The following is a 24,973-nucleotide window of genomic DNA, read 5'->3' on the forward strand; positions in this document are numbered from 1 at the left end:
AGGGGAGGAGCTTTAGTCGCGGTTGGCCAGGCCAACCGCGACTAAAGGCCTTTGGGCACCTTTAGTCGCGGTTGGCCTGGCCAACCGCGACTAAAGCCCCTCACGTGCACCAGCTGGCCACCGAGCGCCCTGGCCCAAGCCTTTGGTCACGGTTCGTCTGCTGAACCGCGACTAAAGACTTCATTAGTCGCGGTTCCTACAGTTTCGCGACTAATGGGGCTGGACGGAAGCCTCTTTTTCTACCAGTGTCTGGACCCCAAACAACATTCTCCCCAATTTTTTCCACCCATTTCTTCACTGCCTTCTCTCACATGTTCTGTATAACTTGTGGATCAATCTCTGTAAACTCAACCTCCCATTTAACAATTGTGTCTCTCTCAATGTTCTGAATGCTACAATCAACTAATTTTGCCTTTGATGGAAAGAAATTGACCGTCAATTCGAAGGCCCGAGCGGCAGCATCCCCTCTGTCAGTGGCGGACAGTGTGAGCCCGTGAGAAAGAGCAGACCAGGCCCTAATTGCATGCAAAATTGGATCGGAGAGAGGCGCATTACCTATTCGAAGTTGAATCTGGCGGCTCCATCTCAGTATGCCCACGGGCTCCCCTCACAACCTATCGATTCAACAAGCGAAAACAGAGGAAACGAGCTAAGATCTACGGGGCTGAGAGAGGAACAGGAGGGAGACTAGGGTTCTCACTCACCATTTTCTGAGGACGAAGGCTCCGCCGCCGTTGAGAACGAGGGCTCCGCCGCCGCCACCGAGAACGCAAGATCCGCCGCCACCGGAGAAGAAGGGGGGGGGGAGGGGACAGAGTGGCGGGCCCGGCACGGTCGGCCGGCAGGGCACGGTCAACTGTTTTGAGGAGCAATTAAGTTGGACCCACATGTCCTAAAATAAACGGGCTTGGTTGACGACAAATTTAACCACATTTAACACCCCATGTGGCCCTAGGCTATATACACGCTCAAATGTGTTGCATCACAGCCATTCATTCCAACAACGTCGCACCTTTTCCAATTCACATCAAAAACGTCGCACAGGAGCTATTGCCCTGTAAAAACAGAACACTACTGGTGAGAATGTTCAACTAATATCAATAAAATGCACTTCTTACAATCTCAATAAATTACTCGGGTGGCATTTCAGCACTTTTGGAGTAGCCTTTGGATCCGGCCAATGTCCTTATGATTACAACACCTAAGCTGAATATATCCAGCTTATTTGAGATTATGTTCTGATTTATGAACTCTGGTGGTAAGTACCCACTGCAAGCATGAAACAACGCGTATGTTACTGACATCATGTGTGTGCCCAGTGCAAATAGAAATTCTCTGCTTAGGAAAATAAAACTACTCGCATGTGGAATAAGCTTACAGTGTTCCTATAGGACTATTGGTGATGTGGGATTTGTCTTCCTTGAAGAACCTGGACAATTCGAAATCTGCAATTTTCGGGATCATGTTCTTATCCAGCAATATGTTGGGTGGCTTTAGATCCAAATGAAAAATAGGAGGCTTTAGTTCCTCGTGAAGGTACTTCAAACCATAGCAAATACCCTTAATTATAGCGTAGTGCTTGCGCCAACCATGTCCATTAAATTCATCTATGGAAATAAAGACATTATTAGAATTCTTGAAACATATATACCAAAAATGAGCAGTTGACATGCTACATATACAAGTGAAGCATCATCGAAGATTTTACCAAAAACATATATATCAAGGATGGTTTGGATAGCAAAAAGTTATTTGGGCCGTGTCATAAAATGAGCAGTTGACATTGCTAAGGCTTCCATTTTCCATAAACTCAAAGCAAAGCGCCCTCTGTCACCTCAGCAAGAACAATAGTTTCGTTGTACGGCAAGAATTCTAGTCGAGTTTCATGGCAATAACCAATTAACCGCACAATGTTTTGGTGTTGCACACAACCCCGCGGTAACTCGCGTGAGCGGACCTACTGATTGGTCCCCGCGCGCCAGCCAGCCGTCGTGGATACCGACGTGCACACAACCGCGGTAGCGAAGAGCCAATTACCCTGCAGGGAGCGGCCGGTCCAGCTGTGCGTGCATGTCCATCATGATGTAGGCGGCTGACTAGCGCCACCGCGGTGCGCAACGTGGACGAGCCGGCAGGTGGAACGGCGGGTTCGGTGCCGGCATCCGGGGCACGAACAGGCCCCGCATCGCAGCCGTAAGAGAGCGTGCTGGAGTGCCAGCGCCATCAGTTCAGTGGCCATCCTCCAGCTTCCTGAGTCCACACCGCCACGACTGACCGACCTCGCCATCCTTCCCAGCCCCATCCATCAATGGCCGCCAACGCGCGCTGTGTCGGTTGCCTCCGTGAGCTGAGTCCAGGTAGACCACGATTGGTCTATAAAGCAGCGACCCCAACCTCTTCTACATATCTACTCCCTCCGTTCCTAAATATTTGTCTTTTTAGAGATTCAAATGGACTACTACATGCGCCTCCATCGATCTTGGGCGTGCGCGTAAATCCCACCACAGTAGTAGATGAAATAAAGAGTCCAACGAACGATGGTTTTTTTCCCACCATTTCTATCGTACGTGTGTAATTGTGAGTGATTAATCATAGTACCAGATAAACTCCCCCGCAAAAAATAATATTTCATACCAGATAAACTGTTTCGTACGCATCGCTGCCAAGTACCCGATCTTCAGAGAAATCTTTATCTTCATCTTTATCTTTACCTACTAATAAACCAGCTACTGCTTCTGGTCGTCCGTCGTGGCAGTTTTGCAAAAGCATCCCCGCGTTTCTTCGAATCAACCCGCGGTCCTATTTTAAGTGGTTAACCAGGAAAACGTTTCATTTTTACACAAAACTCCCTATCTTTTGGTGTATTCAACCCGTGATCCGAGCAGATTTGTAAAGGAAAAAAAATACGGCAACAAACAGACCACGGGCGCTCGTCTCCTCTCCCTCTCGCCCACGAACTCCTCGCCGCCGCCGCCACCTGCGCCGGCCGCTTCCGGCGACCTCCGACACCGCGCAGCACGCCCCCGAGCTCCTCACGGTCCGCGCCTCCCTCCCCTCCGACCAGATTCTCCGCTCCCGTCCTCTACCGCCCGCTTGCAACCCCACCCCCGTGGCTAGGGTTCCGGGCAAGGCTTCGCCGGCTCTTCTCCGGCGGCCCCAGGTTCGTTCCTCCTTCCTTCTTGGCCCCCCTCGCCTCCGTCTTCCTCCTAGAACTTGGAGCAGAAGCCCGCCTCAGTGTTTCCCGTCGCACTTCTCACGTCCCTATGGGATCTCCTCCCCCTCATCTCTCTCTCTGTGATTGATCTCAATCCGCCCCTCCCCTCGATGCTGTGTAGGGGATAGGTCGCTTCCGCGGTGGGGCTGGTGAGCTGGGAGCTGGTAAGGCATACGCCCTTGCAGACGAGGAGTTCTTGCTCTAGGGAGAGAGCAGAGGGCATGCTGGACACTGTTGTTGGTGAGACAGGTGAGGATGAGAGAGAGGAGAGAGAGATGATGATTGCTGTACATTTAGATAGAAGGATTGATGGAACTGCTACTGGCCGCTGCTGCTAGAAAGAGAGAGAGAACAGAGATGAGAGATAGGGTCCAACGCCTACTGATTTGCTCTTGTGGATAAAAAAAGAGACAGGTGAACAAGAGAGAGAGAGCAGAGAGATAGAGAAGGTATAGAGAGAAGCGTTGATTGCTTCACATTTACATAGATGCTGATGTATGATGTATGATGCTACTGATTGATGCACATTTAGATAGAGAACAGAGATGTAGCTTGCTACTGAAAGTTTTCGTTATTGCTACAGTCCCATCAATCAATGTATATAAACCTGACAATAAATACTACCCAATTCGTATCCAGATGATTTGCATCTGTCATCAAGGAAAAAAGACATCACTGAACCCTTTGTATTCTAATTGCAAGGTTAAATAATCTTGTGTGTTCTAACTCTGCGATAATCTGCAGTTATTTGGCTCATCGTCGTGTCGCAAGTTTCTGACGTCGCTGTACACTGTGGACTTCGCCAGAAATCCGTCTGCACGTACTCCACCGTCTGCCGGAACTTCTTCTGACCTGAGGTACATACTACAGTGTAATCAATTTGCATCTGTCATCAACTACTACATAAGCTCTGAACAAGTCAATGCCTAAAACACCCCCCTGTCCTCATTACAAGATGGTCCTGAGGAAAAACAATAATTAGAAGTAGCGATAAAATGTGATAAATCTAGCTAAATTTGTATCTAGGAGCAACATCTATTGTATGACAGAAAAATATAAGAAAAGGTAAAGTAATATCATGGTGATGGCAGAGAGGTAATTATTTAATTGACTATTTTGGAAGTAGCAATAAAAGGTGATAAAGCTAGCGAAATTTTTATCTAGGAAGAACAGCTGTTGTATGACAAAGTTTTCATATCAGTGCTACATGGTTCCACTCTAAATCTCTGTACTTAATTGGCTGAAGGTTTGCATTAGTGGTTCAGACCAATGCTATATGGTTCCACTCTACATCTCTGTAGTTAATTGGCTTAAGGTATACATAATTGGTTGGCTCTGAAAATATATATAGTAAGTCTTCACATTGTAACAGCTTGAAGAGGTTCATAAAAAAATGGTACAGGAGTTGCAACAGTCTTGATCAAGTATTTTGCATTTCTTTACAGAGGGAGTACTTATTAGTTCTGTATGTTCTTTAGTATATGCTCTGGGAGTTTAACAATTCAGTGACTAGAAGGGTCACGACATTGCTTATCCATGTCCTTCTGTTTTTTCATTTGAGTTGGCTACCTGAATTTCCACTATGTTAATTCATTCTTGTGCAATTTCTCACTGGTGTTCATGTAATTAGCCTGCAGCCTTTATTAGTAGTGCCTAACATTTGGTCAGTTAGGTAGTTTGACTCTAAGACACTGAACTTTGTAATATATTTTTATTATAGTTTTAAATAGTAGTAGTTCCTCTGACATTGCATGGTAGTGGTGCTGCAAAGAATTCCACTGTTTGGGGGAAGTTCAGGGGAGCTTCTGCTCTGTCCTTGGGAGGAATAGTGTGCTTGTTAAAGCTGCGAGTCATTGGTGCTCTGCACTTAGATGGAAAATGTGGCAATACTGTGTTGAAGTTTGTTATATCCATCCGAGGAGATAAAAGATGTGGCACTCCTGTGCTGAATTTCGTTATGGCCACATGATGAGGAGATAAAAATGTGGCAATACTTGGTAGTGTCTTCTAATTTTTGTACTGGTCAATTTTAATAGTTCTCATACTTTCATTGTAAATTATAATAAGAGGTTGTATAGAAATGAATGGACAGTACAATTAATAGCTCTCATATAGATAATTTTTGTATACTTATACAATGAATGAACATTACAATTACTTTTATAGTGATGTTGGTTGCATAGAAATTCTAGCTTTCTGTGTTATTTCTTACACTGATTTGCTTATTCTTTGCTATAATTTTGTGTGGTTTCCTAGGGTGGAGAGGCGAACCTCAAATGCGCAACATCTGATCTTGCTCGCTGAGCTGCTATTCTTGGTATACAACCCTTAAACACAAGCATGTCTTTATTTAGTTGTTTATCTTGCTTTGCTACAATGGAAGAAATAAAAATAAGAAACAATTTTCGTGGTGGATCTCTTGGAAAATTTGGAACAGTATTTGATCTGGGGACAACAACTATGAAAACAATTGATCTTGGATTTGAGTTTCTTTTAATCTTTAAAATGATGTACGGGGCCAGCAAATTCAGTTATTTGGTTTTGTAAGTTTGATATTTCTGAAACTTGTTAGGATTTAGGGTGCATATCAGGATATGTGCATCACGCTCAATGGTGAGACGAGAACCTGATCCGGTCACATATTTCTTTTGTTTCTCTGCCATGTTCAAATATAGAAAACATGTAGCTTAGTCGATACTAAATGTTTGGCACCAGAGTTTTTTCGCAGTAATCAGATGTTTTTTTTACTGAAGGCCTTCCTATCTTACTGCATGTATCACTTAATATTAACACTTCAACATTACTCGTGACTTGTGATGACACAGTGTGTTCATTGTCCGATGTGCTGCATGACCATTGAATAGTACTCAGAGCATACACCTATTCGTGCCTCATTATGCTGTACTTGGATGAAGTTTCCCAGAATAGTTGGCAGTTTACATTGACATGGCAGGCAGGGATGTGGAATTACAAAAGATGATATTTTGGAAGAGCTGGTTCTGGAGCTGATGTACACCTACTTTGAGTACTTTCAATATTGTTTTCTACTTCCAAAGTTGTTTGGGTGGTAAATTATTTTTCAAGTTTGCAAGCATATATTTATTAATTTTCTACCCGTTGCACCGCACATGCCTTTTGGCTTGGCCTTCGCCCTCCACGCACGCCAGCTGCGGTGGAAGCCTAGCTCCCACAGCTCTGCAGTGAGGTACGCAGAGAATGACGACAACTTCTGAAGCCATGGCTAGCCTGTGATTACCAGAGTGGCGATGAGTGTGATTTGATACCTGTTTTGTTTGCTCCTTCTGTTTTGATTTGAGTTGATGGGGATGAGATGTGACCCTGCTGCTGGGTGTCGCAAACGCCACGGCTCCATGTGCCCCAGCTTTGGTGATGCACGGGCGAGGCTACTCGATCTGGTGTAGTCGCCCTCCTTCCAAGAAATCAAGTTCTTTCGTTCAGATTTTAGATCTCTTGAGTTTCAGCTTAGTTCAAGGATAGAAAAGCATGCTCCTTATGGATTCAATGAGGAAAACCATCAGCCACTTATTCAGAATTGGATGGTGTGGTGCACCTTCATCTTGCTATCCAACTTCTTAGCTTATTTGCTTTAACTTTACTACAGTTATATAGCAGGATAAGGATCCAATCTTGTGACGCCACTCCATTTCCATCGTCAAAAGTTGTGCATGAGTTGATTCAGACTTTCAGAGTTCAGAGAACACCTAGCAGAGTTAATCAGCCTGAAGGTATATCAGATCCTAAGGAAAGAGGACCCGGTTCAGATTTGTCACTAATATGTGCTGTTGGATAGCCATGGTATGTGTTAGTTTTAATTTACCACAGAAGTTTGATTCTTGGGAGATAGGACAGGTGCATACATTACTTTTCTTATGAATCTGTTCTCTTTTTGTGCACTATCTATCTATGAAAATTTTCAAAGAAATTGGCGGCGGCTCGGCGGCGGTGTGGCGAATGACGAAGCATCTAAAATGGACGGAAGAGAGGTGGTAAGGCGCGGCTGGGAGACGTACATATTTGAGGAAATACGATTCATAAGGTTTCATATTAACAAAAATTGATAGTCTTTGTAAAGTAATCCGAACATTTTGTTGATTCCGGGACAACTTTATTCTCCAATATGAATTTGTAAGAAAAGATATGGCATACATTTGTGTAAATTGATAATGTAAGCACATCTAGAAACTCTATTATTTTTTCAAGATTGATTTACTTGCTGGTGCTAACTTCCATTTTCTCAAAACAGGGCATGTGTGCTATTTCTGAAAAAACAGTTGCAGTGTTCTCACTATTTTATTTCCACAAATATCATCATGTTTTGCTATTGATGTAATGCTATATTTCTTGACTGAAATCAAACCCTTCAGTTGCTGCCGTGGTGCTCTTATATTCCTTCACAGAAAGCAAACCTTGTTCATGGCTAACTTATAGAATAGCATTTTTCAAAAAAAAACTTATAGAATAGCAGATACAGAGTTCAGAAACCATCAATCTTAGGAACACTCTGACCATGTGTTTGCTTCTGTTGAAGACCCAATATATGATGAGGTGCTGTAACTGCTAATGTTGAGCCACCATTGACAAACACACGGGTCAATAGAATTCAGAAAGTTACAGTTTATTTGCTCCAAAACTACTCTGTGGACGATAGTTTATGCTGCAGATCATTGCACGACCCTAATCAAACGGTCTGCTGCAGTTTAATTCTATACATGGATGGCACGATCTCACTGTTGTCCAAAAATCGTCTTATTGGTGTCGTGTGCATATATTCAATAATGGATTAAGTTTCAATGTAAATCATTAATTGGACTCCCATGATTGCAGTGGTGTATTGTTCGGCAAAAGGTAGTATTGTCGCCTTTTAATATATACTGCTTTGGCGAAACAATTGGTTGTTACTTTTAATAAAAGTTAACGTCAAGTAATTTGTTTGGACCAAGCCCAAATAGCCAAAAAAAAGAATAAACTCTTCCCAACCAAACAACCACCTGTAAAAGTCAACAAAAATGCTCTAAAAACCCGTCAAAAAATGCTCTAAAAATAGATGTAATTTTTAACACAGGAAAAATAGCTTCAAAATGTTCACACTATTTTTGTTTCAAACAATTATATTCACATTTTAAAAATTTAAAAATTCCCAAAAAATGTTCCATTTTTACTAAAACAAAGTCCATTTAGAAACATAAAACAAAAAAAATTAACAAAGTCAATTTAGAAACGTAAAACACAAAAAACATTCTTTTCATAAAAGACTTCTATTAAAAAAATGTACTTTTTTCTGTAAAAAATGTTCTTTTTTAGAGAAATGTTATTTTCATAAATGTGTTAATATTCTTAAAAAGAGTTCCAATTTTGTGAAAACGTTAACTTTTATTAAAAATAAGGATTTTGCCATGTTTGACCTCATTATAGAAGTTTATTAAAATTGGATATAAAAAATAATGCACAATGGCATATGTGCCTTTTTTATCGCCCGGTGCAAAGCACGGGCATTTGTACTAGTTATCTGTCATACTTTGCAATAAATGGAGTGGCAGATGGATCGGCCCAACGCCCATGTTATTGCTTCCCCCGTATGCATAAGTAAAAGAACCAGCTGCATGTTTATACAGATAAGATAATAAGCGTCAGTTCAGATTTAATTATGAGCAGTTTAAGTGCTCGGCTCTTTCTTGGTTCTCCGCCGGTACACCAATCGAGTTTTGCACAAAGCAGATCAATAGAAATTAAAAAAAAAAGTAGTATAAAGAGGAACCAGTTTGAGCTGGTAGCCTGGTACAGCGCCACTGCCAAAATTACACAACAGATCTGCGAGGATAAAAGTAGTAGACTCAACCGAGAGAACTAACCTGCAGCTGCAGGGGAGGAGGACTCGCAGCGGGGAAAAATGAGCGCTCAACGATACGGAAGTGAAAGGATTCGAAGGAAGATAAAGACGAGGAGCAAAATGCAAGCAAGGAAGGAAGGAAGACGAAGAACAATCTCATGTCTTATCTCCATATATCTGTACGTGGGTGTGTGGTTGTGAGTGAACGGACGTGAGGTGCAGAGCCTTCCCTGGCTAGGATGAGAGTCCGTGAAGCCACCTTCTCCACTTGCATACGGCTCCGGGAAGACTCCGCGATGGATCCGGGAAGACTCTGCGACGGCTCCCCTCCGACCATGAGGGAATTTGTGGGAAGACTCTGCGATGGCTCCCCTCCGACTATGAGGGCATTTGCGGGAAGAGAAGACTCGGCGATGGCTCCACTTGCACCCGGCAACGTAGCTTTCCCGATTCGTTTGTTTGCTCCGTTCCCCGGTTGGTGCGATCGGCTCGGAAGTCCACTAATGCGCCACCTCCCAGCTCATTGTAATGTTCTGCACGCTAGGTGTTTGACAACTCTCCAGGTGTGCTAATGGTCCTTTTATGGTCTGTGGTCAGGCTACATTTCAGAATGAGAACGCGAGACCTTTGAGCTAGCTACGTTTCCTATTTGCTAAAGGATTTGGTGTGTCATTCAATCTAGGTACCACGGCTGTACACGATTGTCAGGTGCATCAAAGTAATAAATTGACATACTAATTGGAGGTAGATAGATGATACTACTAGCTAGGCTAGGAGTGCGATGGCGGTCCTCGAAATAGGTGAGGAACCTGATAGCGTGACGAAGACGGGTGCGAACGGTGGCGTTCCCGCGCCAAGGGAGGCGATGCGGCGCATACCAAGGGAAGTCGACGCGCGGGGACGGCGGTGTGGACCGCAGGCCGCGGCGCTATGGCCCGAAGGGGCGACGCAGCGGCAGTAGGCGGGTCGGTGCGACGGTGGGAAGACCTCGGGGCGGCAGCGGGAACCGCTGGTCGGTGCAACCGTGGGGACGGCCTCGGGGCGGCGGCGTGGACCGCGTGTCGCAGCACTACGGCCGGAAGGGGCAACGCAACGGCGACGCACAAGTCAGTGCAGTCGCGGGGAAAACCACGGGGCGGCAGTGCGTTGCTCCATCGGTAGAGGGGCAGGGCGGCGTTTAGGTGATCAATCCGACTGCTCGCGAGGTCGGCGTCACCGGTCGATGATGAGGTGGCCGAGCCACCGACGCCACGCACGAATAGACACGTGCACAACCGGCACGTGCACTCGGCCCATGCTCGAGAGGGGCGCAAGCTATGCAGCATAAAGCAGTCGGTAAACATGGCGCGTGCAGGATGGCGCCAGGGTCGGCAGATAGAGCAGCCGAGTAGGATGGATATGTGGTTGATGCAGCATCCTTATTGGATGAGGGCGATGAAAGACGGTGTAGAACGACGGGCCGGCAGACGTGCGAAGGACAACCGTGACGGGCCAATGCATCACGCGAGCTGCCGGGTCGGAGAGGAAGCCGCATGGGCGCACCGGTGTCGGTGTAGAGGCGCACGAGTGTCGACGGGCACCGGCGAGCGACGCAAAGCGATCTTAGCGAAAAACTAGAATGAAAAGCCGATCAAGACGACCGGCGAGAGAGTGAAAAAAATGGATAAAAGAATCGAGGGAAAGACTCTCTAGGGCAATCGATCAACAGGACCGGCGGACGAACCCTAGGTACGGGCGGTGTGGCCCTCGACGGCGGTCATGGAGGCCGACCGCCCCAGGGGCGGCGCGGAGAGGAAGCGGCGGGCGGTTAGGGTTGGATCAGTTAGGCTGATATCATATATTATAAGGGATTGGTGGAATAATTTGTTTATTGCTTCAGCTTCATGGGTGAATATATAGTAAATATATGATCAACTTTGACTACAAGACAAGTCAGAACATATCCTAGTCTATCTCATATTTTCTAATTAACTAAGCATGTTACTCAATAGAGAGATATGCGTGTCATGATGAGAAGAGAAGGAATGGTGGGCTCTTAGATCTGATGGTCAAATTTGGACAGATCGTTTGGTGCAGGAGAGGTGACAGGGCCTCGAGAAAACGCCACGAACTGTTGTTTAAAGCAGCCAACCGCGTGGTGGTGTCCGCACGCGAGTCGTCGACGGTGGCCTCGTAGTCTTGAAGTAAGTTCTATTGCAGCGGTGGAGAATAACTGGGTTATCATCATGATAAGTAAACCCCTTCATAGTAACACAAAGCCCATCTCTCTATTATCCGGCTGTTGCTTGGGTCGGCCAAATGCTTCCATGTCCCATCTTTCTCCCCATCTGCCTGACGTCGACTTTGCGGATCTAGAATTAGCCCAAGATCTCCGCCCAGTACTTCATATTCTAGTTTAGGGTAATTGGGTGCCCCAAAATTGGAATCTTCCATACAACCAGTCCCCTAAATCCAAACGGGTAAAACAAGTACACTCAGTGACTTGATTGTATTACCTCCCTTCATATTGATCAATATCTGCATATATATAGAGCAAGACATCAAGAGTCTACTCAACTGAATAATTAGCCAACTATAAGTTACACGCGAACCATGTGAGTAAAACAGATAGATGTATTCAGTGAAAGAATATCAAACATAATTCCAGAGAAATTAACAAATGTAAGGGAGGCGCATAATATAAATAAAGGCACACCATTCAAATGGAAGTACGACATGAAAGGGAAATTTGTTTACCAAGGATTAGGAAAAAAGGGCAAAATATTTTATTTTTTTTCGAAGGAGGGCAAAATATTATTAGTGCAAGACAACCAAGTTATAAAGGACGAGTAAACCATTTCTTTAACACGACAAAGCAATTGTTTTTTCTCTATGTGACCCTTACAAAAAAGATGCATGGTAGAAACAGTACGAACTTTCAGAAATTACTCCCGAAATCACAGCCATTGATTTATAGATGCTCCATATGCCGCAATTGATAAGGAAGACAAATTCAAATAATGAAAATTAGAATCATGGACACTGCACAGTGTGCAGGGCCGGGCCCATAGTGGTTCCAAAAGTGCGGCCCACACGGGGCCCAAAATTCTGGGGGCCCCAATTTTTTTACGCAGGCTTTAGTATTAAAGAAAAACTTGTGCACTACTGGGTTGCTGGGCTCTGGAGTAGCTTCTGCGGTTCTGCCGCTCTGTGCTGGATGGAATCCTAGGGAGAGCCAAGAGGGCACGAGGGCATCCATCGAGCGCTGAAAAGGGATCAGTCGTTCGGTAATTGGGTCCGATCTGTGATCTCCTCGAGACCTGGACTGCAGCGCTCAAACAGTAAAACGGCGGCAGCGACCAACGCTGTAAGCCTGAACCCTGAAACGAGAACTTCTGAATCCTGATCTCCTCGTCGTGCTCGACTCCTCCTCGACTCCTTGTACTGGATGAGGCCTTGTCACGCCTGCAGATCAACCTGCAGCGGACTGATCCAGTGCAAGTGCACTTGCAACGACCAAGTCAGTGTCCAGCTGGAGGGCCAAGTGTGGCGTGCGTGTGAAGCTAAGTGTGGCGTGTGTGTGTTGCCAACTGTGGCCTATTTGTACTCGAACGATTGGGTGGAGAGGCATGAAGAAAAGTATTGGGCTACTTTCCCCTCTCCCCTTGCTCCTCTCGCTCTCACCTACCTTGTCTCTCTCTTTCTCCTCCCGTTCCCCTCCTCTCGTCCCAATCTCCCCGATCAGGGTGTGACAATCTGGTATTCAGAGCTAAAAAAAAAATCTCACCACCACCGCCGTTGGCCCAGATCGATCGGTAACATCCACCGGGTCAGGTGGCGCCGCTCCGGCGAGCTCGCACAAAATTCTGCATGGGGTTCGATCTGATCTAGCGAAACCACGGCACCACCATCCAAACCCTCGGCGCAAACCCGCCGCGTGCTCGACGCCATGTCGGAGACACGGACAAGCTGCAGGGCTTGCTCGAGGCCGTCATCCGCCGCCTCGATGCGAAGCAGAAGACCGCCGACGAGCGCCACCAGGCACAGATCGCCTACAACGACCAGGTCTCCGCCGAGATCAAGCTCCTCTCCAAGCAGATCGACCTCACGCAAGCCGACGTGGACGAGGCCCGCAAGGCTGCGCCGGCCGTCGATCCCGCGGCGACCGTCTCTGGAGGCGCGTCTCCATCAGGCATCACGGCCACCGCGGACTCCTCCGCACACCCACCACCACCACCACCACCACCACCGACTCGTCCTCCGCCGCTGCCCCTCTACACGGATGGCGTGGCCCAGCTCCCGTTCGCCCGACTCGTCAACCATGGACCACCGTTGATCACTGTGCGGTCCCCGTCATCATCGGAGCTCGACCGCCACGGCAACCACTACATCAAGCCCCCGAAGCATGAATTTCCGCGTTTTGACGGCGACGCCCCTCGCATCTGGCTGGACCGCTGCACCACCTACTTCGAGCTGTACCGGGTGCCTCAACACCACTGGGTCACCACTGCAGTGCTGTACATGGACGACCGGGCCGCGATGTGGCTCCAGGCCTACCGACAGACGCATCCAGGCGTCTCATGGTAAACATTAAGAGCCGCGATACAGGAAGAATTCGGTCCGGAAGAATTCGAGGTTCAGATGCATCACTTTGTGCAGTTACGACAGACATGCAGTGTGCAGGAATATCGCCACCAATTCGAGACTGCAATGTACCATTTGTTGGCCCTGGATCCAACTCTGAGCTACAAGTTTTTCATCTCTCAGTTTTTGATCGGCCTCAAGGATGAGTTGTGCCTGGGAGTTCGTCTGCAAGCACCAACCAGCATCACTCGAGCAGCAGTGTTCGCTCGTATTCAGGAAGAAGAACTAGAGAAGTAGCGCTTCCAGCACCCATGCATCACACCCGTCGGACGGCCACCGCCACCTGCAGCAGCAGCAACAGCCCATGTTCCAGCTCGCGCAGCAGCCGTGCCCAAGCAAGGAGGCGACGAGTATGCAAGAGAGCGCCAGTTGCGCGAATTCAGAAGAGCAAACAACCTCTGTTTTCGCTGTGGGGACAAATATTCGCGGGAGCATCAGTGCAAACGAGCTGGCCAAATCCTGATGATCGAAGTGGGCGATTTCGGAGAAATTTTGTCTGATGACACAACGCACGACCTTCAGTTACTGGATCCACCAGCAGCACAGGAGCCAGAATGCTGCTCACTATCGCGTCAGGCACTATCAGGCGAAGAAACTCCATCTACAACTCACCTACGAGCACAAGTGGGGGATCAGGTCATGTTACTCTTGGTTGATTCGGGGAGTACCCAGAGTTTCATCAGTGAAACCTTCCTCAAGCGGCTACAAGTTCAGACAGAGAGCTTGCCGCCAGTGTCAGTACGCATCGCCAATGGCGAACGACTGTTGTGCAATCAACTAGTTCAAGGATTGGAATGGCAAGTGCCTGGTCACACTTTCCACACTGATCTGCGTGTGCTGCCGCTCAGCGCTTACGATGGGGTGCTGGGCATCGACTGGTTGGCCGCGCACAGTCCCATGAACTGTCATTGGCAGGAGAAAGCCATAGCATTCGAGACAGAAGGGAAACAGGTGCACTTACAAGGCGTCCGAACTTCAGATCTTCCCCCCATAGCATAACTGGATGCTTATGAGTTACATCGCATGAAAGTTTGCAATGACATTTGGACCGCAGCTCTGGTTACAGTAGAAATAACAGACAAACCCGAACCTGCACCAACACCACCCAGCATTCAGAAATTGCTATCGAAATATGCAGACGTGTTCGCTAAACCCAAAGTACTGCCTCCCAAATGGCAGTACGATCATGCGATCAATCTGGAGCCCGGCACAACTCCGATTAACACCAGGCCCTACCGCTACTCGCCGGCACAGAAAGATGAGATCGAAAAGCAGGTTCATGAGATGCTGCAATCGGGGGTAATTGCCCATAGCCTGAGCCCTTATGTTGCACCCGTGTTGCTCGTCAAGAAGAAGGAAGGCTCCTGGTGATTCTGTGTGGGCTTCAGGCGTTTAAACACGGCTACTGTGAAGAACAAATTTCCATTGCCGGTGGTCGACGAGCTGCTCGATGAGCTTGGCGGAGCTGCTTATTTCTCCAAGATTGATCTGGGGGCAGGCTACCATCAGATACGCATGCGAGAAGAAGACGAAGAAAAAACGGCATTCAAAACACATCACGGCCACTACTACTTCAGGGTGATGCCGTTCGGTCTCTACAACGCGCCGGCAACCTTCCAATGTCTCATGAACTCCGTTTTTGGCCGCTATGTCCGCAAGTTCATTATTATCTTCCTCGATGACATTCTGGTCTTCAGCATTGATTTACAGGAGCACGAAGAACACTTGCGCACCGTGCTGGATCTGCTCCGGGTGCACCAGCTCTACGCCAAGGCCTCCAAGTGCTTGTTCGCGCAACAGGAGATTGAGTACCTCGGGCATGTCATCTCCAAGAACGGCATCGCCACAGACTCCAGCAAGACCAGCGCAATGCATGCCTGGCCCGTGCCCACGACGCCCATCGAGCTCCGCGGCTTCCTCGGCCTCATGGGCTACTACCGCAAATTCGTGCCACACTACGGCATCATCGCCAAGCCCCTGAAGCGCCTCCTCACCAAGAAGGGATTTCACTTGGATGATCAAGCACAAACTACTTTCGAGATGCTAAAGAAGGCGATGGTGAGCACGCCCGTACTAGCGCTGCCAGATTTCAAGCGCCCGTTGGGCATCGAGACCGACGCGTGCGACACCGGCATCGGCGCCGTCCTAACGCAAGACAACCACCCGATCGCGGACTTGAGCAAGGCGCTTGGCATGCGGAATCAGAAACTCTCGGCGTACGAGAAGGAATTCCTCGCCATGATGATGGCGATCGACAAGTGGCGTCCTTACCTCCAGCGCGCCCCGTTCGAAATCGTCACTGATCACAAGAGCTTGTGTTCCTTGGGCGATCAACAGCTCGTCATGGACCCGCAGCGCAAATCGATGTCGAAGATGGTGGGGCTCCAGTTCATGTTCCGCTATAAGAAGGGCACGGACAACGACGCGGCCGACGCGCTCTCGTGAGTAGGGCACTTACTGGCTCTCGACGCGCTCTCGGTGTGCCAACCCCAGTGGCTTCAGGAGGTGGCCAACTCCTACGAGACGGATGCTAACGCGCAAAAACTGCTCGCAAAGCTTGCGCTGTTCGACACCGACGATCAGGGTTGCTCCCTTCAGCAGGTCGTGATCCGACAGCGGGGACGGCTGTGGATCGGAGCCAACACCGTGCTCCAGACGAAGCTTATCGCCATGCTGCACCACAGCGCTGTCGGCAGCCACTCCGGCGCCACTGCCACCTACCACAGGGTGCGCAATCTCTTCGCCTGTACCGGACTGAAGCGCGCCATGGAAGATTTCGTCAGGCAGTGCAGCATTTGCCAGCACGCGAAGCACGAGCAAACGCACCCGGCCGGCAAGTTGCAGCCGCTTCCAATTCCGTAAGAACCATGGCAAGAGCTCACCATGGATTTCGTCGAAGGCCTGCCCAAGTCCGATGGCTACGACGCAATCATGGTCGTCGTCGACCGGCTCACCAAATACGCCCACTCCGTCCCCCTCCGCCACCCCTTCAACGACGCTCAAGTCGCCCGAGCCTTATGGGACAATGTCATCCGTCTCCATGGCGTGCCGCACTCCATCGTCTCGGACCGTGACAGGGTGTTCACCAGCGCGATGTGGCGGGAGATCCTCAACGCCGTAGGCACCAAGCTCCTGTACTCCATGACGTATCACCCCCGGACGGACGGCCAGATGGAGCACGTTAACCAGTGCCTGGAGATGTACTTGCGGTGCTCCGTCCACGACACCCCCAAGCAATGGCGCCGGTGGCTCACCGCAGCGGAGTTCTGGTACAACTCCGCCCACCATGCCTCCCTCAACTGCTCACCTTTCAAGGCGTTGTACGGTAGAGAGCCAAATCTCGGTGGCATGCCCGCGGCCAACACCAACCTACCCGCGGATGCGCCGCGTGACGAAGTTGACTGGGCAATGCACATAGAGCTACTGCGCGCCCAGCTCACGCGCGCCCAGGCGCGATTCAAGAAGCAGACGGATCGCCATCACGCCGAGCGCGCCTTCGATGTCGGCGAACAAGTCCTCCTCAAGCTTCAGCCATACGCCCAGTCCTCCGTTGCCAACCGCCCTTGCCACAAGCTGGCATACAAGTTCTTCGGCCCCTTCACGGTCGTCGAGCGCGTGGGCACCCTGGCGTATCGCCTGCAACTGCCGCCGGACAGCCGCATCCATCCCGTCTTCCATGTCTCGCAGCTTAAGCCTTTCGTCCCCGACTACTCTCCGGTCTTCGCTGAGCTGCCAAAGATACCAGACCTCATGGCTGCGGACCGCTTTCCAATCGCCATTCTGGATTGCCGCATGATGAAGAAGGGCGATGCCCTGGTGATCCAAGTTCAGGTTCAGTGGAGCGCCATGCCGCCGTCCGCAGCAACCTGGGAGGACTACCATGTGCTACGGCGGCGCTACCCGGATGCGCCCATTTGGACAGAGGAAGATCAGCCTGCTCGAGGGGGGGGGGGAATGTCACGCCTGCAGATCAACCTGCAGCGGACTGATCCAGTGCAAGTGCACTTACAACGACCAAGTCAGCGTCCAGCTGGAGGGCCAAGTGTGGCGTGCGTGTGAAGCCAAGTGTGGGATGTGTGTGTTGCCAACTGTGGCCTATTTGTACTCGAACGATTGGGTGGAGAGGCATGAAGAAAAGTATTGCGCTACTTTCCTCTCTCCCCTTGCTCCTCTCGCTCTCACCTACCATGTCTCTCTCTTCCTCCTCCCGTTCCCCTCCTCTCGTCCCAATCTCCCCGATCAGGGTGTGACAGGCCTGTACTCGTCGATCGCTACAACGGATCGGGAATTCGGGATCGTGAGAACTGAAAACTCTCGATCGTGGGGCGACGGCCGTGGGCTCAGGGCGACCGGCCGCTGCCGCCGTTGCCTTCCTCGCCTCCTATGTCCTCTCTCAAATTTAGATTGATCGGTGACCGACTCTGCCTCCTGCCAGGTGATTATTGCTTAGAGAGTCCTTCTTTTTAATTAACTTCGGTTCCTACTACTAAATCCTAATTTTGTAATTAACTCTTGGTAGGGATCGTTACTTCATTAGGGATTGGTTCTTACTTCTTAGAGCATCTCCAGCCGCACCCCCAACAAGGCCCCCCAGGCGATTTTTCGGCCGCCGGCGCCAAAAAATCTGCCCAGTCGCGCCCCCAAGAGCCCAGTTTTCGCTGGTTTTAGCTAAATTGGCGCCGGCGGACACAACCCGAACCCGGCGCGCTGGGGGCCCTCCTTGCCAGCGACTCGCCTCTCTTCTCGCCGACAGCGACGACGACGAGGACGCCCCTGGACCGTCCAACCCGCCGCGCCAACCGGGGGAGGGTTACAGCAGGGACGGCGGCGGCGGAGGCGGCGGCGACGACGACGACGATGATGATGACGACGATGACGACGGCGGCGACTACACGCGGTTCTACAGCCTCCTCGGCATGTAGAACTGCAAGGGCGGTGGGCGGCGGGCGGCGAGGAGCGGCGAGGGAGACGGCGAGGAGCAGCCTAGTAGTTTTTTTTGTAAAATATGTTTAAATTTGAACGAACTCGCCGAAGTTTTGCGTTGAATTTGCGCCGTGTTTGTGCCGTATTTAAAATTTTCAAAAAAACATGGGCGCCGCGACTGGGGGGCATCACGCCCCCAGCGCGCGGTTTAGCGCTGGTGCGCTCCCAGGGGGCGATTTTTAGCGCCTATTGGGGGGCCAACGGCTGGAGATGCTCTTACTTCCTTGGTTAAAGATCACAGGACCCAAAATTAGGTGAGTGAGACGGTTCGTCTAATTGGCAAACATTTATTCATGATCTCCAACTCCAATTGATATATGCCAATGTATAACTTCAATTTTATTTTATTCATTACATTTTTTTTCTGTGAGATACATAACCTTGCGGCCCAGCACAAGAAAACCAATCGCGACGACGGTACTCACACGCAAAAACAATTTCTACAAAGAAATCGCAACATAGAGATTTTCTAAAGATCCCTCTAAAACTTGATACGGGTGTCTACCCTTAAAAACACATCATGTCTATTTTATAAAATAACCTGATTTTACAGCATCCCACACATGACTTTTATACCCGTACAAACTTATCTGCTCTTGGCCCTCAAGTTGGACGTACCCTTATCTGCTCGGTTAAACAAACGAGGACTCTAATTTGGACCCTATCTCTAATCTTGCCTTTTACATCTCGGCAAGATTTCAACTTATAAAATGGACTAAACAAAACTGACTCAACATATACAATAATCTTTCCCTTTAATTTGGAGCACCGCTGGATACGTGTTAACAACAGGAGGCCCCCAGCCACTAGCGCACAAACACAACAGCTCCCGAGGTAGCAACTTCATGGCTTTTGGACTGCCTGCTTTCTCCCGGATTGATTCTGACCCAAATTTAAGCTTTCACGTGTTACTATGTGATTGTTGTTCAAATGAGATCTAACATTGACATTTATTTTAAATGACCGTGAAAATTAGAAAAGAACTACTATGCCCGAGGGGAGTAGTAGGAAGCCACAATGTATAGTAGCGGCTGCCGGTGAGTTATACCTGTAGGTTGTGGAGTCGTGGAGAGAAACACCTTGGCTCCTTGACGCGGTAACCACCACTGCTGGACGATCTGGGTGGCAATCGATGACAGCAACTCTACAGGGTTCTTGTAGCCCCCTTGATTTCATGGATACATGTCTGTGTTCGTAGGGATGGCACCCGCAGGGTTTGGGTACGGGTGAAGCCACCCCATACTCTTACCCATCCCCTCTGATCTTACCGATCACCCTTACCCATATCCATCAATGGGTATAAATTTTTTTTCATACCCGTTACCCGACAGGGTACATGGGTACCCATGGGTAAAATTACCCATGTTTGCAAAGCATCAGTTTGAACTACTCATAGTCATAAAAACAACATATAATTATAATCTATAATCAACAATAGATTATAACAACAACAACAACAACAACAACAACAACAACACACTTTTAAACAACAACACATCATAAACAACATCATATTTAATAAATAACATCACTTTCTCGTAAACAACAACACATCAAAACATCATCACACAATCGTATATTTTGAGTTCACAAATTCATGATAAAGTGTAGAGATAATTTTGAGTTCATATAGGTTTTATATGGGTACATGGGTATGTGGGGTATGGGTTACATGATCCCATACCCGTACCCACTCTAACCGATGGGTTTAACATTTCCTTATTCATATACCCATGGATAATTTTTTATCCCATAACCTTACCCTAATAAGGGTTTACCCGTAGGGTACGTGGGTAATGGGTATCCATTGCTATCCTTATGTGTTCGCAAATCCCAGATCTGAATGAGAAACATTAATTTGAGATCTGCGGTACCTTCTATCACTAGATCTATAATTTGACCAACATAACATGAGTTGTATAGTCTAAAACTTGTACCATTAGAAAGTAGACGATCTTAAGTTTCTACTGATATATTTTTTGTGATATTTAATTTTTATTACATTGTTGTATTTGTCAACATAGAGATACGCGTAAGCCTTATAAATCGGAAAGCAGGTATTATCATTTGTTTAAATATAGAATTAAGAAGATGATCTCGATGTCATACGCCTGTCGTCCCACTAGGTGATCTTGTAACCATGTAGTGCTGCTGATCACCACCCGTGGGATAGTAATCAACACATGCATGTCCATGTTCCATCTTGAAGTCGAGGAGTTGAGAGGGTGCTTGGATCCAAGGGACTTATTTTAGTCTGACTCGAAATAGTCTCTTTAAGAGGCTAAAGTTCCAAACACCCCTGATTAAAGAGGGGCTAAAACTAGCCTTGAGACTAAAATTTTTAGTCAGGGGTACCCCTACTAAAACGTGGATTAGTCCTCTCTCTCCTCATTTAATTCCTCTCCTTTAATACATGCGAGTTCTGGATTGAAGGGTTTGGAGAATAATAAATGTTCATTAACTTGTTTTTAGTCGCTTTAGTATTTGGATCCAAGCATGGGTGAGGCTAGCAAGTTTTAGTCCCACTATTTTTAGTCATGGGACTAAAACGTATCCAAGCACCCTCTGAGTTTTTTGTTTTTTTGAAGAAAGGAATTTTTCCCCGATTTCATGCTGGTGACATGAATGGAAAAAAAAAATCTCCAGATCTGTGAACGAGAAATAAATATATTATATCAAATGGATAAACCATATTTATTTGTAGGCACGAGGACGAGTATAAAAAAAGGAATATTATTGATCCTTCACTGTGCCGTCATCTGAAGCACTGGCAAAAGTGTCGGCATTATGCGGATTAAACCTGACTTGGTCCACCCAGCTCGAGTGCCCAGTGAATGTCCGAATGCACACCCAGCCCTTCTCCCAGTTCCAAAGCTTGATCCGTTGGTCGTGAATGATGTGATCACATCGTCGTGAGCTTTGAATTCCTTGACTCTCTTCATTTTAATACATTCATACACGTGGATGTACCCGGTGGTATCACCCACCACGAACAATTGCTCCGTTGACTGCGTGCTGAACATACCAGAATAAACGTGACAGTAGTTGCCAATATTTCTGAAGGCATGAGCCAGGCCAGGCATGAATTTATGCTCTATCATTCTTGCCTGCATCGCACAAAATATGGTTATAATTGGAACCTATGAACGTCAAACTTTTCAATGTGTAATATACTATGTGAGGGCCCTGCCTATCAATGCATCCCAAGAAGAATACGGCTGCATCCTTCGTATATACTCCTTCCGTCCGGAAATACTTGTCATCAAAATAAATAAAAGGGAATGTATCTAGACGTATTTTAGTTTTAGATACATCACTTTTTATCCATTTTGATGACAAGTATTTTCGGACGGAGGGAGTACATACCTGGGTCTTGTAGTTCCAAATGACAAGCTGGTAGGGAAAATAAGCTGCCAAAATCCTGGGTGACACAAGGAGACATAGTAGGCACAGAAAACAGTTATTAAACCTAGTCGTCAACTGCGAATTGGTGTAGCTAGATAGTAATGTTCCTTGTGAATGGAACCAGCCCACAAGGATTCAACTCCTAGACTTGGCATTGCTGCTTGCATTTTCCTGAATTAATTTTAGGATTTCCGGCAATGTTCGTTCAGTGGAAGGCAGTGGCGGAGGCACCTCCCAACTACCCCGGATAGCCGCCCGGGCTCTGCTACGCATTCTCCTTTGAAAAATAGCAGTAAATGGAGAGGCAACTATATAATTTTGTAGGCGCAAATAACCGGCAGACAATTATGAAGATGGAGAAGTTGGACAATTTTGCCCTGTTTGTTAGCCTTGATGATGGCTCAAGAATTACGATGTTTTTCGTCATCATTTCCATTTGGTTTCATTGGATTTTTGTTATTCTTCGGACACTTCCAATGCTAATCCAACCAAAGAGAGGAAAATCTACTTTGTCCTTTGGATGGCAGGAAATATCACATTTGGAAGGAAAAGCTAATGGAGATAGGTCCAAATCAAGCCCAACTGGAGCAACTTTCCAGAAAAGAGCATTGTCAAGAGACGCACCATAGTGAAAGACGGTGTTCCATGCAACTGCACGCGCTCATTTGAGCGGCCGTTTGGAGTGCCCACGGCTACTCCTCATCTATACAAGCAACTTTCGTGGAGGGACGATGGAGAGAAGAGAACCCTAGCCGCCACACACCATCCAGAACAGGAAAAGAGAAGATCATCGTAGTTTTTGGTCCTTTCATCTCCATCATCATCACGATCTCCTTCACTATTGTAAGAGGGATTGGAACTTGTAGTCTCTACCCCATCTCATCTAGGATCAAGACTATTTGAGTACCATTTCATCTCTTTGTGGATCCCCTCAATATTATAGACATGGTTTTTCTCTCTGTTGTGATTGATTCCTCTCTTACGATGTGTGAGTAATTCCCCTAGGTGTGGGAGATGTAAGTAAGTGGTAAGATTGATATGTGCCCATCCTTATGCTGTCATTTGAATTCGTAGCATCATGATCTATTTAGTATGTTGTTATATTGTGGTGAACCCTATGCATATTGTCCAATTTAAGGGCCCAGGCAACATGATATCAAGACCTACACAAGTAACACATATTGTTTAGGAACTCTGTGACAGGTGAAGATATATATCAGAACTGAGGTCAATATGAGATAAGGATGATCCATTGAACTTAATGCTTGGTTCCGGTCTTATGACCTTAATTGTGGAAATGACCACTCTGTGGCAACCACTAGTAGAAAACCACCCATTAGTCCCGGTTCGTAAGGGCCTTTAGTCCCGGTTCAGGAACCGGGACTAATGGGTCGTTACTAATACCTCAACCCATTAGTCCCGGTTCAAACACGAACCGGGACCAATGTGCCTCCACGTGCCCCTGTGCGCCGAGCCCAGTCAGGGGGCCTTTGGTCCCGGTTGGTGGCTCCAACCGAGACCAAAAGGCATCCACGCGTCTGCATTCCAGTGGCTGGGGTTTTTTTTTTGAAAGGAGGGGGTTGGGGGTTTTGGGGGGTTAATTTAGGTGTTTCGTATATTGTGTTAGCTAGCTAATTAATAGAGAGAAGTGTCCTCTCTTATGTCCGTGCTTGGTCGACGCTACGTAGTATATATACATAAGTGATCGAGAGAACCATTCAGTACAGAAGTTCGTCATGCATACCGAGAGAAGTGATCGATCGACCTCTCCTTCTCCGAGAGATTGGTCGAACAACAAGTTTTTTACTGGCTACATACATGTACAATATGTATAAGATCTCTTAATTACAAACCCCTAGCATTTGAAATCAACTTCCACATGGTATTCTCCGGCTTAACTGATAACGTGTTCAAGAAAGAATCCCGCCAATTCCTCTTGAATTGCTTTCATGCGATCTGGTGATAGGAGTTCATCCCGCATCTGCCACGTCTAATTAATTTGAAGAAGGGGGTTAATTAATACATATATATGAATGAAACTCAACAGAAATGATAGTGTAATAAAATGAAATTGTGAATATTATTGCTTACGCACTTCATATTGTCTTCTAGAGTAGCCCTGCTTGTTTTTCAAAGTCGCGTTGTGGATGAACTCGCGCACGTAGTATCCACAGAAATCATTCCCTTCCTCCTGCCACAAGCACTTTACGAGAAATAGAGGTCAATCAAACTGATAATGAAGCATTATAAATGGCATTGATGAAAGTATAGCTATAGAATCAACGGGAGATGCGCGCAACTAGCTAGCCAGTAGTACTTACTTTCGGGTATATATCGCAGCTCCTTCGGCAGTCCCGGAGCTTGTGCGGTGAACTGTTTCCAAACCCTGCAAGACAAAGAAAATTATTATTATTACTTGAGATATCAGGAAATGAACAAAAAGTTGCCGATATGGTGCGATAATGATCGATTGAACTTACTTGCTGAGCATTTCAGTCATGTCCGCATAGGTGCTGGGATCTTTCCGTCTGGAGTCTAAGACGGTTACTAGTCCACGCTCAAGCTTAATCTCCAGAAGAATATAGTGGTACCTGCACACGCATGCATAACTCATCAATTACATTAACCTCTCGCTCGAGTAATAAGGGAAACCGAATATGCACACGACAGTAACACTCACGGGCCGTTGTAAGGAAAGAGTATGGTATCTTTGTTTTGATTTTTGATCAACGATTGTAGCAAGTTGTCCTCGGCCTCTTCGACGTTCTTTTCAACCAGAAATACATCTATGATATTTGTGTTAATGAACCCAATATCATAGATTTCATTTTTTTGCACTCGACGATCTTCAATCTGCATAATATATTGAGGATAATTAATTATAAATACATGCAATGAAA

General features: G+C 47.3%; 1 pseudogene; it reads left to right on the top strand.

Annotated features, from left to right (window-relative positions):
• The first annotated feature begins 9,843 nt into the window (after window positions 1-9,843).
• LOC119274166 lies at window positions 9,844-16,547 on the top strand (annotated as a pseudogene).
• The last annotated feature ends 8,426 nt before the right edge of the window (window positions 16,548-24,973 follow it).

The sequence above is a fragment of the Triticum dicoccoides genome, chromosome 3B (assembly GCF_002162155.2).
Source record: "Triticum dicoccoides isolate Atlit2015 ecotype Zavitan chromosome 3B, WEW_v2.0, whole genome shotgun sequence".
Lineage (NCBI taxonomy): Eukaryota > Viridiplantae > Streptophyta > Magnoliopsida > Poales > Poaceae > Triticum > Triticum dicoccoides.